The 16014-nt window shown below is 44.7% G+C and overlaps 1 long non-coding RNA gene across 1 annotated transcript in view; it reads left to right on the top strand.

Moving 5' to 3' along the window:
- LOC138414085 (uncharacterized) overlaps positions 1 to 16014 on the top strand; it is an 83116-nt gene that overhangs the window by 57338 nt on the left and 9764 nt on the right. The window contains exon 2 of the long non-coding RNA XR_011246487.1: positions 8322 to 8454. This is a non-coding gene — a long non-coding RNA (uncharacterized lncRNA). The remainder of the gene's footprint in view (positions 1 to 8321; positions 8455 to 16014) is intronic.

Below are 16014 nucleotides of genomic sequence, written 5' to 3'. Positions count from 1 at the left end.
AGGAGTCCTGGAACCAATCCCCTGCGGATACCGAGGGATGACTTATAAACTGTTTTGAGTCGTTGACTAAGAATGAGTTCATTTATTACAATCTTTTCCACCTTATATTTTACTGAGGGGGCAGCCTAATAATAGAGAGAACAGGTGCAGACAGCTTGAAATAAATGTTAGGCATGAGGAAAATAAGACCCATTAGCTTCACACAGTGAGGGGTGCTGGAATTGTAGGCAGAAAGGCAGCTTTCATCCTGTTCACAAATTGCCTAGGGCCTGGTCACCTAACGAAGCTCTTAATCTTTGCTCTGGGTAGTTTGTTCATTTATTCTCTGTAGAGGCACGGCATTGACTGGGAACCCTCTGAAGATCTTTTCTGCTTTTTCTTTCAGATAATTAGTCTATCAGGGGCAATAATCATGAATGGTAAAGCTGTAGAATCTTTCAAGCAAGGTCAGGAGGTGAGGATAACCCTCTCATAAAAGTAAGACCTCCAGGGCTTCCCTGGTGGCGCAGTGGTTGAAAGTCCGCCTGCCGATGCAGGGGACACGGGTTCGTGCCCCGGTCTGGTAAGATTCCACATGCCGCGGAGCGGCTGGGCCCCTGAGCCATGGCCGCTGAGCCTGTGCGTCCGGAGCCTGTGCTCCGCAACGGGAGAGGCCACAGCAGTGAGAGGCCCGCGAACTGCAAAAAAAAAAAAAAAAAAAAAAAGTAAGACCTCCAGTATCCCAGGGCCGTGAGTGGACCGCTTCTGCTGTGGGTGGTCCCAGGCAGGAACCACATAGGAGTGAATGAAGGCGGTGATGAAATCTGGTTGGCTGCTAGGTCAGGACATCTTGCCTTCAGCTCATAGCGTCGCTTCAGCGCCTACCCAAGCCCTTTCCTCCTGAGTCCACCCAAGCTGCCATGGCCACACTCGCCTTTGGTTTGTTTGCAGATCTTATTTAACCCCTACTTCTGTTGAGATCTCCTGGTACTCATTCTGCACGAATCCATCTCTCACCACTGAATTGTGTCCCAGGCATCATTTTGAGTGGCTCCTGTCTGTGAGGGATGGCCATCCACTTAGCACTTGACTTGCCTAACTTATGCTCACCTCTTTTCTCCAAGAGGACTCCACCCCAGCTTACCTTGGAATGTTTCTTCACTGGGGCTTGTACTGTCCCTTCCTCATCTATCAATGATCCTTAGCTGGCACTAAACAGACAAAAAGGAGAAGGAGGAGGGGGTGAGAAGAAGAAGGAGAAACTGATAAAGGGTGCTACTCTGTCTTGAGGGTGCTTTAGTTCAAATGTTACTTTCTTATTGAAACATTCTCTAACCTCCCTTTCTAAAGTGACACCATCATTTTCTATTATATTACTCTCTTCTGTTTTCTTTGTTACTACCAAAATTATCTTGTTCATTTGTTTACTTGTTTGCTGTCTAATTCTCTACTTCCCCATGACTGTGATCTCTGTAAAGAGATACTTACCTTTCTTATTCACTGTGATATTCTAATGTGAACAGGTAGGACGTAACTAATATTTTGGAATGAATAGATGAATCACCAAAAACACTCTAAAACATGAAGAAAGTTCTCACTTTGAGTATAATATATAAAAATTTAAATAGCCTCGATCAGTGAGGTAGTCAGTGATTTTGTCTTGCAATATCCAACTGGCCAAAGACTGTAGAACACTCACTTGGGTTAGTTACACTATGATGCTGATGTAGGATTTCTTGGGATAAATTGTAGATTATTGGAGAGGTTGCTTCTGACTTTGGAGAAGAGTATGGCTTTTAGTTACTGAGTTGGGAAGGCGTGCAAGGTGAATTCTGAGTTAACTTCAGGATTTGACTCCCTAGGGAGACCTAGAAATGGCTAAGGTCTTACATTCATATGTAACCAAAATTTAAACTCGTTATTTCAGCAAGAAGGAATAGTAAATAATGCATTGCTTCATGAAGATTTGCTTAGTTTATTTACTTACATTATTTATAGGTTATGTTGGGAACAGACTTGGCCTGCTCTGCTTCGCTCACAGTCATATTCCATAAATATAACAGCAAGCAATAAAACAGCATTGATTCAGAAGTGAGCTCATAACTTCGTACAACATCAAACATAAAAGTTGTGTTACAGTGATAAATACTAAATCTTTAAACTATCTTTAAATTATCATTGGCTTTTGACTGCCGTTACTTATGCAGAGTGTATTTCAGATTTCCATATTCAGTATTGTATATGAAATGTACAATGCTATGAGTTATATCCTGAGCTTTTGGTGCAGCGTGTACAAATTAGGCATTTTGAAATTGTGGATGGGTGGCAGAAGAACTTGATTCAGCTTCAAAAGGCCATCCTAAATCGTCCAGGAAAATCTCAGGAAGAGAACAAATGGCAAACAATATATTGGCTTTTTTTCCCCCTATGAGCGTGAAGTTTAGATTCAGGCAAAAAAAAGCGAGACTTAACAGAAGTCTTTCACTCTTCCTGTGGTAGGAGATGTCCTTGTTTTCCTATCTGGTGTCTCCTTGAGTTTTCTCAATATTCTGGAGTCTCTGCATGGGCTCATGTTGGTCTGAGGTAAGCCAAGATGGTGCTTTGCAGACCATGGGGGATGGAATTGTAGTAGTGCTAAGATCTGGACCTTGCAGTCAGGTAGATCTGGTGCTGGCTCTGCTATTAACAAGCTGTGTGTTCTTGGGCAAATGACCACGTGAGCCTCAATTTTCTTGCCTGTGAAATAGAGATAATACCATATTCCTAATAACGAGATTATCCAATAAGGTAATGTTTGTAGAGCACAGTGCCTGACACATAGTGAGGGTCTGTAAATACGGCACTGCCTTGCAGATGTGCTCCTGGAGAGGAGATGAAGGTATTGTGGCTGTGTAACCAAACTAGAATTTGCGAATTACCTGGTATTTATGACAGAAATGAATTATATGAAATGGTCATAATTATACACTGAAACCTCACCTTAACACTGTTTGACATAAGGCATGTCTGCCTTGGACCCTTTTTAAGGAAATTTTTAAAAACTGGTATAACAAAACGGCCTGTCATGCAGTGGATTTATGCATGTCTATTTCCGTGGCAAAGGCCTGAGGGCAGTGTGAATATATTTTAAAAACACAATCTGGGGGCTTCCCTGGTGGCGCGGTGGTTGAGAGTCCGCCTGCAGATGCAGGGGACACGGGTTCGTGCCCCGGTCCAGGAATATCCCACATGCCGCGGAGTGGCTGGGCCCGTGAGCCATGGCCGCTGAGCCTGCGCGTCCGGAGCCTGTGCTTCGCAACGGGAGAGAGGCCACAACAGTGAGAGGCCCGAGTACCGCAAAGGAAACGAAAAGGAAAAAACAAACAAAAAACCCCACAATCTGTGATATAGCTGAATCTGAGTGTTGCATAACATAATTTTGTGATTTTTTTCAAAGCCCTTATGAAGGTGCAGCTGTGTTTTTGATATAGTGAAAGACTGAAATAGGGATGGAGATGGAGTGGATCAAGCCCATGGAGGGACGAAAGGTGAGGAGGGCTGACAAATGGACCCCAAATGGAACCATTCAGAGCAAGCCTCAATATTTATGGGGCACCCCTTTCTACCCTGCAGTCGGATAGCTCTGTTTTTGACTTGCAGATCGGAGAACAGTGGCTCCGGTGGTTAGATCCCCTTGTGAGGTGATCTGAATTATAGCTTCCGTACACTGAGACACGGGGAATTTGTTACAAAATTATCTTCTGTCTCTTATGGAATCCTCAAGATTTACTTCATCCCCTCTCAAAGTTTGAAGAATACATACGAATTATTATATCTTGTTGGGAATATCTTTGTAAAAAAATTTCACCTTTTAATTTGCAAAGTTTCATCTACTGCAAAGTTCAGGAGTGATGCAGTGAACTGCCACATGTCTTCACCTGGGTCAACCTGTTGTTATTATTGTCCCACATTTGCTCTGTCTGTGCATATCTATATGATATATGATATGTAATTTATTTTATATATTTGTTTCTTGCTGAACCCTTTGAGAGTAATTTGCAGAGGTCATGATTGTGGCAGTGAATGTTTCCTAAGAACATTAAGTGCGTCAGTATTATGAACCCATCATCTAGGGGATTTCACATTGATCCACAGCTATTATCTATTACACTGTCCATATTCACATTTTTCTACATGTCCTAAAAGTGTCCTTTCTAGCAACTGTTTTTCTGCTCCAGGGTCACACATTTCATTTAGGCATCATGTTTTTTTAGCCTCTGTTAATGTGCAACTTTCCTTGGACTTTCTTTTTTATTTCCTGACATGGACATTTTTTTAAGTGTACTGGCTCCTCATTTTGTAAAATGTCCCCCAATGTGGGTTTGTCTGATTGTTTCTTTTTTTTAAAAAATATTTATTTATTTATTTGGTTGCGCTGGGTCTTAGTTGCGGCAGGCGGACTCCTTAGTTGTGGCTCATGGGCTCCTTCGTTGTGGCTCACCGGCTCCTTAGTTGTGGCATGCAAACTCTTAGTTGTGGCATGCATGTGGGATCTAGTTCCCTGACCAGGGATCAAAGCCGGGCCCCTTGCATAGGGAGCGCAGAGCCTTAACCACTGGAGCACCAGGGAAGTCCCCGTCTGATTGTTTCTATATGATCTGTTTCATTTTTGTCAGGAATACCCCTGAAGGGAGGCTGTGTCCTTGTCAGTGCCTCATCACAGGGGCTATGCAGTGTCAGTTTGAAAATTTTCATTGGCATTAAAAAATATTTTTAATAGTTTTACTTCTTATTCGTTCAAATGAAGACTCCGGAGTATTTCTTAGTTGGAAAAATCTCCTTGAAAATCTTAATACGTGAAACATTAGAGCCATAAGACTTGCCACCGTTTCTTGGAAAAATGGTTGTAGATTCATCCTTCTGGTCTTTATCACTAGAAATAATGCTGACGCGTTTGAATGCTTAAATATCTTAGGGACTTGGCCAAGATGCCTTGTTATCAGGAGAATTTCATTGTGCTGGAAGTCTGAGGGTGCTAATTAATCCCCCTCCCCCTCCTACAGGTCCTTAACACAAGGAGTAAAATGCTGATGAGCTTTTTTACTAGTAAAGCTGGAGGATACCTCCCTCTCCAAAGCAGAGTCTTTGATACTATCCCAGCCCTGAGCTATTCATACTCAGCTCATATTGGAAAGGTTGAGACCTGGCTAGGCTCAAGGTGTCCGCCGACTAGTTGGGAGAGGAAGGAGCTGCCCATCTTGCTGAGCACGTGCAGGTCTGAGAGGCCGAGTGCAAGTGAGAAGGGGAGGCCAAGGCTAGCCCCACTCCCGGGAATGGCCCCGGCTCCTGGACAGTGTGGCCCATGAGCGTTCTGAGGAGTCAGTAACAGAGGAGAGAATGATGAGATGTGCCTCAGTTCACACTGATGGGGCAGGAGGTCATGACTGGACTCCCTTTGGTAGGTCTGTGCCCTCTGCGTGCTGGGCAGTGCTGGGCAGCTGGGAGCCTGCCTCTTCCAACCCTGCTGCTGAAGCCCCGGTCGAGGTGCTGCCGTGCACTTACCTCCTCGACTTGGAGAGATACACCTCGATCGGGTGTGGGAGGGGATTGATTGGGGACTGAGGCCAGTCTCTGAGAGGAGAGGCTGGGGTCTCCAGGAAGGTGGGTACTTTAACAGGAATGTGCAAACCTGAGGGTGCGGGTCCCGGGAAGGACTTAACTCATCATATAATCCTCTGGAGGTGGCACCTGAAACCCCTTAGCTGCCTTTTGTGCAACCCTTCTTGCTTCAAGTCAGAAGAGAGAGTATCAACATGAAAACTCTTTTTCTTAAGAAGAGATGCCACGGATCACGGTGTATGCGCTTGTATTAAGGAAGAATAAATGACATAAGTGGATTTGTTATTAGGAATTCTCCTCTCTTGATGCCTCTTAATATCATTAGCGAAAGACTTATTCCTTTGTTTAAGATCTAATGGGATTTTACGTGGCCAAGCTTTGTCATGGGCAGAAGCCTAATGGGATTAGTCCTTGGGGAAAGAATGGTTCCCTGTGGGCCTCTCAGGTTTTGTATCAGGAGAGGTTGGGGGGTGGGAGGAAGAGAGAGAGAGACAGAGGGAGAGGGAGGAAGAGAGAGAGGGAGAGAGAGAGAGGGAGAGAGGGAGAGGGAGAAAGAGAGAGAGGGAGAGAGGGAGAAAGAGAGAGGCAGGGGGAGAGAGAGAGAGAGGGAGAGGGAGAAAGAGAGGGAGAGAGGGAGAGAGGGAGAAAGGGAGAGAGAGACGGGGAGAGAGAGGGGGAGAGAGGGAGAGAGAGAGGGGAGAGAGGGGGAGAGAGGGAGAGGGAGAAAGAGGGAGAGAGAGGGGGGAGAGAGGGGGAGAGAGGGAGAGGGAGAGAGGGAGAAAGAGAGAGAGGGAGAGGGAGAAAGAGAGAAGTAGAGGGAGAAAGACAGAGGGAGAGGGAGAAAGAGAGAGAGGGAGAGAGAGAGGGAGAGGGAGAAAGAGAGAAGTAGAGGGAGAAAGACAGAGGGAGAGGGAGAAAGAGAGAGAGAGGGAGACGGAGAAAGGGAGAGAGAGAGAGGGAGAGAGAGAGGGGGAGATTGGGAAAAGGAGAGGCAGTGGTAGATGTTAACAGCCTATTTTTTTATTGGAGTATACTTGATGTACAATATTATGTAAGTTACAGGTGTACAATAGAGTGACTCATAATTTTTAAGGGTTAGAGTTGTTATATAATATCGGCTCTATCCCCTCTGTTGTGGAACAGCCTTTTTAAGAAGGGGAGATACATTTTAATGTCTTCTTTGTGACATTTCACATATATGATCTTATTTATTCCTAATGACAATCTTATGATGTCAGCAGTATGATTGTTTCTTTTCTATAGAGAGATAAACAAATTAACCAAGAGAATAAGTAAATCTCCAAAGTCACATAGCTGGGCAGTTGTGGAAACAGTCCCCTGCCTTTAGTCTTGTACCTCCCAAGTCCGTTCTTCCTACTGCTAGAGAGAATTAGAATGGAAGGTTGCTGGGAACTCACTTGTGACATGGAGGAGTTCTCCTTTTCTTCCCATTTGTCTTGGCGTTTCTCTGACACAGAAGACTCTGTTCTGAATGAGCTACCGGTGAGAAGGAAGGATTGATGGGGCCACTGAGCCCAAAAGGGGTGGGAGGAAAGGAGTTGGTTCATTTGTGTTTCACGCTCTCATATGGTGAACACAAAATCTGTCTTGGTTTAAGAAAAAAATCTTCCTTAGGAAATAAGAGAGAGTGAGTTCGTGTGAAAAATATCTTCCTAACCTAATAATGTCAACAATGATTAGAAAGCAATATGGATAATGCAGGGGTGGGTAATCAAGAGTGAATATTGCACAAGTCAGTGTAATGATCATCATTTCTTTTTTTAAAATAAATTTATTTTTATTTGTTTATTTTTTGGCTGCGTTGGGTCTTCGTTGCTGAACGCAGACTTTCTCTAGTTGCAGCGAGCGGGGGCTACTCTTTGTTGCGGTGTGTGGGCTTCTCGCTGCGGTGGCTTCTCTTGTGGAGCACGGGCTCTAGGTGTGCGGGCTTCAGTAGCTGTGGCACATGGGCTCAGTAGTTGTGGCTCGCGGGCTTAGTTACTCTGTGGCATGTGGGATCTTCCCGGACCAGGGCTTGAACCCGTGTCCCCTGCATTGGCAGGCAGATTCTTAACCGCTGTGCCACCAGGGAAGCCTTGATCATCATTTCTGGAATTTCAAGGACAGAGTACTTTCTTAGAAAACATGGGAATATTGGCTCAAAGGGTTCTCCTTACTGCATGCTGTTTTTACACAGAGAATACCCTCTGTGTAAAGGAAATTTGGGGTTGGGGCAGGAGAGGACTAGGCTAACCCAAGATCTTTCTTTATTACTGGGTAAAAATAGGAAAGAGAGCATGAGAGGAATAATTGTTGACAGAAAAGTTTGTTCAGGAAGAAACACGAAGCCACCCCTAGCTCTATCTGGACCATATCATGCTGAAGATGTTTAACCTTCAGACTGACAGGACATGGGGCCAGACAAGCTAGCCCGTGTATAATAACACTCTTGTCCCATGCTCAATCACATTTTGAGGTCTTTGAGGTTTAGAGAAGATTCCACTGCCCTGGTAACAAACTAAAACAGCACTATACTTACTAGTAGACTTCACTAATGCCTACCGATATTTCCAGTTTCCTCCCCTCCTTGGACATAGGGAAGACTATGTTTCCCTGCCCCTCCATAAGCTGGGTGGAACGGTGTGACTAGTTCTAGCCAATAGGCTAGGAATAAAAATGACGTTTGTCCCTTCTGGGAAAAGCATTAAACCCTCATGTGTTATTTTCCATCTTCCTTCTCCTAGCATGGTGAACCAGGAAGCATCATGTGGAGATGGAGGTGCCCAAGATTGAAGTCTGAAAGGGTGAGCCACTACGTGGAGGACAAATGTGCTGAAGAGACACCTGGGTCTGCAGTGGATTTAGTGTGAACCAGAAGTAAACTTTTGTTTTGTTAATGCCTGGAGATTTGGGGTGATGCTTGTTACCACAGCCAAACCTAGCCTATCCTGACTAACATACACACACACAGAAGTCAAGAAGAATAAAATACACCATCGGTTCTGTGTCTAATTATATCTTCTAATTCATACAGATTGCACAGATGATGGGGTTTCAGGTGTGAATTCTCTCCTCTGCCTTTTGCTATCCACTACTCAGCTGGGCTACCTGTAACCTCAGCTCTTAGGGCCACCTCCTGTGCTTACTTCTCAGGTGATCATTGCTTGCACCCAAACCCTTTGTTCTAACTCTCCTCACCCAAGGTCTGGCAACTTCTCCTTCTCGCTGCTGGTGTGCATTTCAGTCATTCCATTTTGTCCTGAGGATAAAACAGAAGGTACTTAGGACTCTTGTGTAAGGACCATCTTTTTTTTTTTTTTAATAAATTTATTTATTTATTAATTATTTATTTTTGGCTGCATTGGGTCTTTGTTGCTGTGCACGGGCTTTCTCTAGTTGTGGAGAGGGGGCTACTCTTCGTTGTGGTGTGCGGGCTTCTCATTGCAGTGCCTTCTCTTGTTGAGGAGCACGGGCTGTAGGTGCACAGGCTTCAGGAGTTGTGGCACGCGGGATCAGTAGTTGTGGCTCGTGGGCTCAGTAGTTGTGGCTCATGGGTCTAGAGCACAGGCTTAGTAGTTGTGGTGCAGGGGCTTAGTTGCTCCACGGCATGTGGGATCTTCACGGACCGTGTACCCTGCATTGGCAGGTGGATTCTTAACCACTGCACCACCAGGGAAGCCCAGGATCATCTTTAGCACAGTCAGAATTTTCCCATCAGGATGTCGCCTCTTAGCAGGGATTCTAAGAGTTCTGAGGCTGAAAGAATCCAGTATCTGGATAGTCTGTACGTTGGTCTGTACTGTGTCTCAGGAAGAGGTGTTTATGTGTGTGAGGAGAGATGGCAAGAGCAGGGAAACAGACCACCTTTCCTGCCATGCTGAGAGACAAGAAAATGAGGCTCATCTCTGCTACGATTCTATGGACGCCCAGAAAGTGCTGATAATGATGACACCCGGCTTTTCATATATAAATGATTTTCATTCATTTTCTCTCTTTGTTTCTGCCCTAACCTGAATGTGGTGTCAAGGGAACTATTAATGACTGCTCTTCAGGGACATGTGACTTGGTATTTATATATTACCTGCCCACTTCATCAAGTGCTAATGAATGTTTGCAAAGCTCTTTGAAATCCTCTGGTGAAAGGTGCAATGTTAAGTGAAAAATATTATTATTATTAGAAGGTAATAGACAGCTTTGAATGATTGGTCATAAGAATAATTGACATAGCATTAGAAGAAGCGCCAGAAATCATCCAGACCGTTTCAGCTCCTCCAGCCCCATCAGCCTCCACATTACATATATTACACTGTTTCCCTGACACCCATCCTAATAACCATATAATTCACACATTAAATCACCACTTCCAGTGAAAGGTTGAGCTCACTCATAGCTCTATTGATAGTGACACTGAGAGGGTATTAAGTGCTGAAAGGTCTAAAATGGAGAAGTGCTTCTCAGATGGAGAGGCCAGATCTAGCCACTGAATGGCTACCGCATTTAAGAAGAGATGAGAACGGAATGAGTCAGAAATACCTTGGAAATGGAGAGGAAACTTTAAAATAGGTGTGAGATTGGAAAGCCATGAAAGCAATAAAAATCTAAAGTAAGATTGCCTATTCACAGCAATATTCTTTATTGTATGCCCTCTCTGGTTTGAAAAATACTGGCAGCACAAGCTGATTTTGGTTTTCTAATTTCTTTAACTTGGAGTTATTTAGAATTCCTGTCTTCTGAATAAAATGCGGTCTTGGTCAGAGTTGGCGAGTTGGGTCCAACTTACTTGCTAGCTCTGGTTGGATGGCAGTAGCTGCCTGAAGTACAGTGTTGAGAAGAATGATGGGGGTGCATGGCTGGAAAGCATGCTATGATCCATTAGCAATGTCTGCCACTGGAGAGGGAGGAGGTGGGGTGGCACATATGTGGGCCAGGCATGACCAGGTGTGAGGATGGCTAAAAAGGACAGCTTGGATGTAGTTCAAGGTTGCTTTTATTATGACCTTTAACCAAAGGTATTAAAGAGCAGTCTACCTGCGCGTCCGGAGCCTGTGCTCCGCAGCGGGAGAGGCCGCAACGGTGAGAAGCCCGCGTACCGCAAAAAAAAATAAAAAAATAAAAAGCAGTCTAAAGGCTTTACTCTTGGTCAGGGTATAAGTGGGAGGAAATGGCTTCTCTCTGCCACCCTTGTCTTTCTCACAGAGCACTACTTCAGTTTGGTGGCCTTGGCAGCCATGTGGAGGAAGACAACCCCAGGTCACTCAGAATAACCCGTTGTCTTTTATGCGCAGAAACAATTTATGCTGCCTCCTAAGGCTGTAATTCTGCCAGTCAGCAAGCTCGTCTCCCAGGCCTGGTGTCTGGGTTCTGGGGCCTCGGCTTGCAGGGTCTGGGCATTTTCCACTTACATCCACGACCTGTGGGGGGCAGGCTTGGCTGTGCCCCCCCCACCACCACTGTGCGCCACAGAGTGTCTGTGTCACAGAGTGGCTTCCAGCGTAGCCTCCGGGAGATCTGCGAGCCTCCTTTGGATGACAACCTGCTTCTTGAGGACTTATTATTCATCATGAAGGGGTTTATAGTGCAAACAACTTTGTTTTTAGAAGATTAGAATTCTCTGATTTCCATTTGATTTAGAAAAATGGATGGCTGCAACCATGTTTCATCAGTGGAGAAAGGAGCAGGGGAGCAGGTAGCCTTTGGGGATCATTTGCTCAATAACCTTTATAATAATAGTAACAGTTAACATTTATTGAGCACCTGACTGTGCATGAAGCATCATTTTTCTAAATTTTTGTTCTTATTACCTCACTTAATCCTCTCAACGGCCGGACTGTCCATTTTACAGACAGGAGCACTGAGGCTTGGACTTTCTCAAGCTGCATAAGCGGGGAGTTAAGGTTGGTTTTGAACTCAGGTCAAGTGAACTGTCACTCACTGCAGTGCACCCCTCCCGTGTGCTGACCTGAATCCTGTTGCAGCAGATAAGGCTACCTCCTTTGACCCACCCCCAGTGGTTATTAAACAGTCTCCATAGAGAATTAAAATAAACTATTTTAGTTGTCTGTTCTCTTCCTTTGAAAACTTCAGTCTCACATGTAACCTTCGGATAATGTGACCTACTGAAAATGTCACATTTACGGCTCGTCCCAAAGGGCTTTGGTTTAAAACAGTGGATAACATTTCCCTCTGTTTTCCATTATTTGGCTTAGAAAAAATCATAACAAGACAAAAACAAATTGGTAACCTCTATCATCAATAAACTTTTACTTGATGCCAGGCATCTCTTTTATTTAAGTTAATACGTAGAAGCAGTATAGATGTTAATTCTCTTCCTTCTTCAGGTGACATATTGCCATTTAAACCAGCATGTACTTCCATATCCTTTCTTATTAGCATTTGAGATTCTTGTCAACCAACTTGGTTGCTTCAGTGAGCAGACTCTGGGTTTGGGGGTTTTATAGCTAGAAAAGCACTGAGTACTTTTATAGTTTTACTATGCATTCTCCTCAAGGCAAAACTGTTATGCCTATATTGACATGCACTGACTGTGGGACATATCATTAAAAATCACTAGTCACAGAGGAGCTGAATCTCAGAATAGAGTTGCTAATTTATTAAGATTCTAGTGAGGATCATGGAATTGCCTTGAGGGATTTCGTAGGTGGGTTATGGATGCCTTTTGACTGTGCAAGGTTAAAATGTTGAAATGTTTTTTCTTTAATTTTATTTATTTTAGGCTGCATTGGGTCTTCGTTGCTGCACGCAGGCTTTCTCTAGTTGCGGCGAGCATGGGCTACTCTTCGTTGCAGTGTGCGGGCTTCTCAATGTGGTGGCTTCTCTTGTTGAGGAGCACGGGCTCTAGGCACGCGGGCTTCAGTAGTTGTGACACACGGGCTTAGTTGCTCCGCGGCACGTGGGATCTTCCCAGACCAGGGATCAAACCCATGTCCCCTGCATTGGCAGGCAGATTCGTAACCCCTGTGCCACCAGGGAAGTCCCAAAATGGTTGAAATTTGATAGCATGAAAAGTCATTGGCTGACTGAAAATAGGCCTTTTCTTGGATTCTCTCAGGTTCCCTTGAGCCAATTCCACTAGAAAATCATTAGCATGTTTACATGAATAATTTCAAACCGCCAGCAGGTAATGTGGAGATCTCAATCCAGTTTTTTTTTTTTTTTAAGTGGAACTTAAAATGTATGTCTAGATACATTCTTCTCTTATTTTCTCCCATCCTGATGCCTGCCCTGTTTGTCTCTACCGGACAGATAGCAGGAAGAGAAACAAAGACGGAGGAAAAGAAAGGGAGCCAGTTCGTTCTTAAAAACCTTGCGGGGCTGCAAAGAAGCTGTAAGTCACAACGCACAGAATATAGCTGGAAAGACTCTTTAACTGTCGTTACTGAAATCTGTGTGGCATTAAATAATTTAGAGCAGGAAGTGATCTTAGAATTCTAGAAAGATTCAAGTGATTAGACAGTTGGAGAGTGAGGGTTCACGCTGGACCATTCACTTCAGGTGAGGTCCGGGGAGTCACTTAAGTCCCTGCCAAGAGCTTTAACCGTCTCGTTTGGGCTCCTTGAAGACAGGAACCAGGTCCTAATCTTTTCTGCATCTACAGCGAATCGAGTACTACAGTAGTAGGTGCTTCATAAACATCTGTTGGATGATTGAACTGTTGGCTCCTAATGTCACCAAAGGATGGGCGTCACTGTTCCCACACAGCTGTGGTGCCCCTGGAATCAGTGATATCAGTTCAATTATTCAGTTCACTCTAAACCTGGAGCAGTTCAATTATTCAGTTCACTCTAAACCTGGCTCATTGGATGCTCTCAACTCTGTATTTGGAACCTCCTTTTCCTGTTCAGTAGTGTCTCCCATAGGACTTCTCGGCCTGATTCCATAACTTATGAGCCACGTTTGGTTACTAGAATAGTTCCTATTGTTTTATTCAAGACTCAGGGCTCTTCGTTTAAAAAGTCAGGCTCGCGTGTGATTCAGATCTTATGCCCTCCCCTCTCTCCAGCATAGCCTAGAGCTCTGGCTAGTGACTTGGAGTATAGGTAAGGGTGGACGTGTGCACGACTGTGTAAACTTGTGTAAGTTTGTATAAGTGTGTGAGTGTGTAAAGGCTTGGACATCTCTTCATCCAAGAACTCACTTCTCCAAGGTGCTGGGGGCAAGGGAAGGAAAAGGCCAAACATCTTCCTGCCATCCTGGGCAAGTTTCATCCTCTACTGACCACGGGCTCACTCCCAAGCCGTTCCCTAAGAATTAGCAAATCCTTTCAAGACACAGCTGCATCTTACAGCAGACCCCTGGCTCGTGGCATTCCATTGCATTTCCCCCATGTCTGCACCTCATTATCCTTCATGCTGTGACAGTCCCCAGGCTCTGCTACCAGAGCTAGAGCTCTTTAGCAGTGCAAGTTCTACCCTCTGTACCTTTCTCCTCCAGGGTCTCAAGGGGGTGGTCCTGGCTTCCTCTCTCCTGGCAGTCTCATGCCTTCCTCTCCCTCCCTGCCATGTGGCATTTCCATAATTCTCTTTCTCATGGTCACAAGCACTGGGGTCAAATCACAAGTCCCCTAGCTAAGCAGTCATCTAACTAGGAAATGAAAGCTTGGTCTCCGCTTCCTTCAGGAGCCCTTTTCTCGGCCAGTGAGTCTCTTGAGGCCCCTGTTAGGACGAATGGGGGGAACAGTGTCAAATACTTCCCTCTCCCTACTGCCACCTCCTCACTCTTAAAATCCTCCCTTTATATGGACTAGGGTGATGTGAAGGGAGGCAGTCGGGGGTGGAGCCAGTCTGAAGATACTTCTTGGCGATTCTTGTAAGCCCTGAAGAGAGGAGACCATCCCTAAATAACGGCATATGGACAATGTGGTGTATTGGGCCTTAGCTCCAGTTCTAGGACAGTTAAGAAAAGTTCTAGTGAATTTTTTTTTAATTAGTTAATTAATTAATTTTTGGCTGTGTTGGGTTTTTGTTGCGGTGCACGGGCTTCTCATTGAGGTGGCTTCTCTTGCTGTGGAGCATGGGCTCTAGGTGCGTGGGCTTCTGTAGTTGTAGCACGTGGGCTCAGTAGTTGTGTCTCGCGGGCTCTAGAGTGCAGGCTCAGTAGTTGTGGTGCACGGGCTTAGTTGCTCTGCGGCATGTGGGATATTCCCGGACCAGGGCTTGAACCCATGTCCCTTGCATTGGCTGGCAGATTCTTAACCACTGTGCCACCAGGGAAGCCCAAGAAAAGTTCTAGTGTATTTTTGCATAGGCTTCAGATGAGCATTCTAACTCTTTATTTACAGCCAAACTACACTTACCTTTAAACTTAACAAAGAGTACAAGCTAAGAACTAAAATAAGAGGCAAAAGGTAAATAAATAAAATGAAACAAATTCAAAGTATAAAGCAAAATGTTTAGTACAAATATAACTTTTTTTTTTTTTGCGGTACACGGGCCTCTCACTGTTGTGGCCTCTCCCGTTGCAGAGCACAGGCTCCAGACGCACAGGCTCAGAGCCCATGGCTCACGGGCCTAGCTGCTCCGCAGTATGTGGGATCTTCCTGGACCGGGGCACAAACCCGTGTCCCCTGCATCGGCAGGCAGACTCTCAACCACTGCGCCACCAGGGAAGCCCTATAACTTTTTAAAATCATCATCATCATCATCATCATGATAATGGCTTACTATGTGTCAAGCACTGTTCTAAATTGACATGTATCATCTCATTTAACCCTTGCAACAATGCTATAAGTTCTTTTATTATTAGCATTTTATAGATAAGAAAATGGAGGCACGGAGAGATGATCTGTACTTGGACACAAGTGAGTGCACCAGCAGCAAGTGTATTAAAAAGATATTGAGCTGGGGACTTCCCTGGTGGTGCAGTGGTTAAGACATCGCATTCCCAATGCAGGGGGCCCAGGTTTGATCCCTGGTCACGGAACTAGATCCCACATGCATGCCTCAACTAAGAGTTCGCATGCCATAACTAAGGAGCTGGCGAGCCACAACTAACGAGCCCGTGGGCTGCAACTAAGACCTGGTGCAACCAAATAAATAAATAATTAACTTAAAAAAAGATACTGAGCTGATTTTTGTAATTAGCGTTCTATGTGTGCCAATTACAAAAACAGTTTTTAGGGCACTGTCGCAAAATCTAGAAATTTAAGGTGTTTAGCATCATATCCTCCCAAGAGCAGCACACGTGTAGTGGTTAAGCACACAGATTCTAGAACCAGATTATATAAGTTCAAATCTTGGCTGTCCTTTTTACTAACTGGGTGGCCATTTACAGCTGGGGTCCCTGTGTCTCAGTTTCCAGTAAGTGGTATTTAGCCTAAAAGGTTACTGGCAGAGTTAAGAGAGTTGGTATGTCTACAGCAGCACTGTCACATAGAATAACATGTGAGCCATCTATTTAATTTAAAATTTTTTAGTAGCC

Source organism: Delphinus delphis, chromosome 5 (assembly GCF_949987515.2).
Source record: "Delphinus delphis chromosome 5, mDelDel1.2, whole genome shotgun sequence".
Classification (NCBI taxonomy): domain Eukaryota; kingdom Metazoa; phylum Chordata; class Mammalia; order Artiodactyla; family Delphinidae; genus Delphinus; species Delphinus delphis.
The sequence above is the reverse complement of the archived record's forward strand: the minus strand, read 5'-3'. Positions and strand labels throughout refer to the sequence as shown.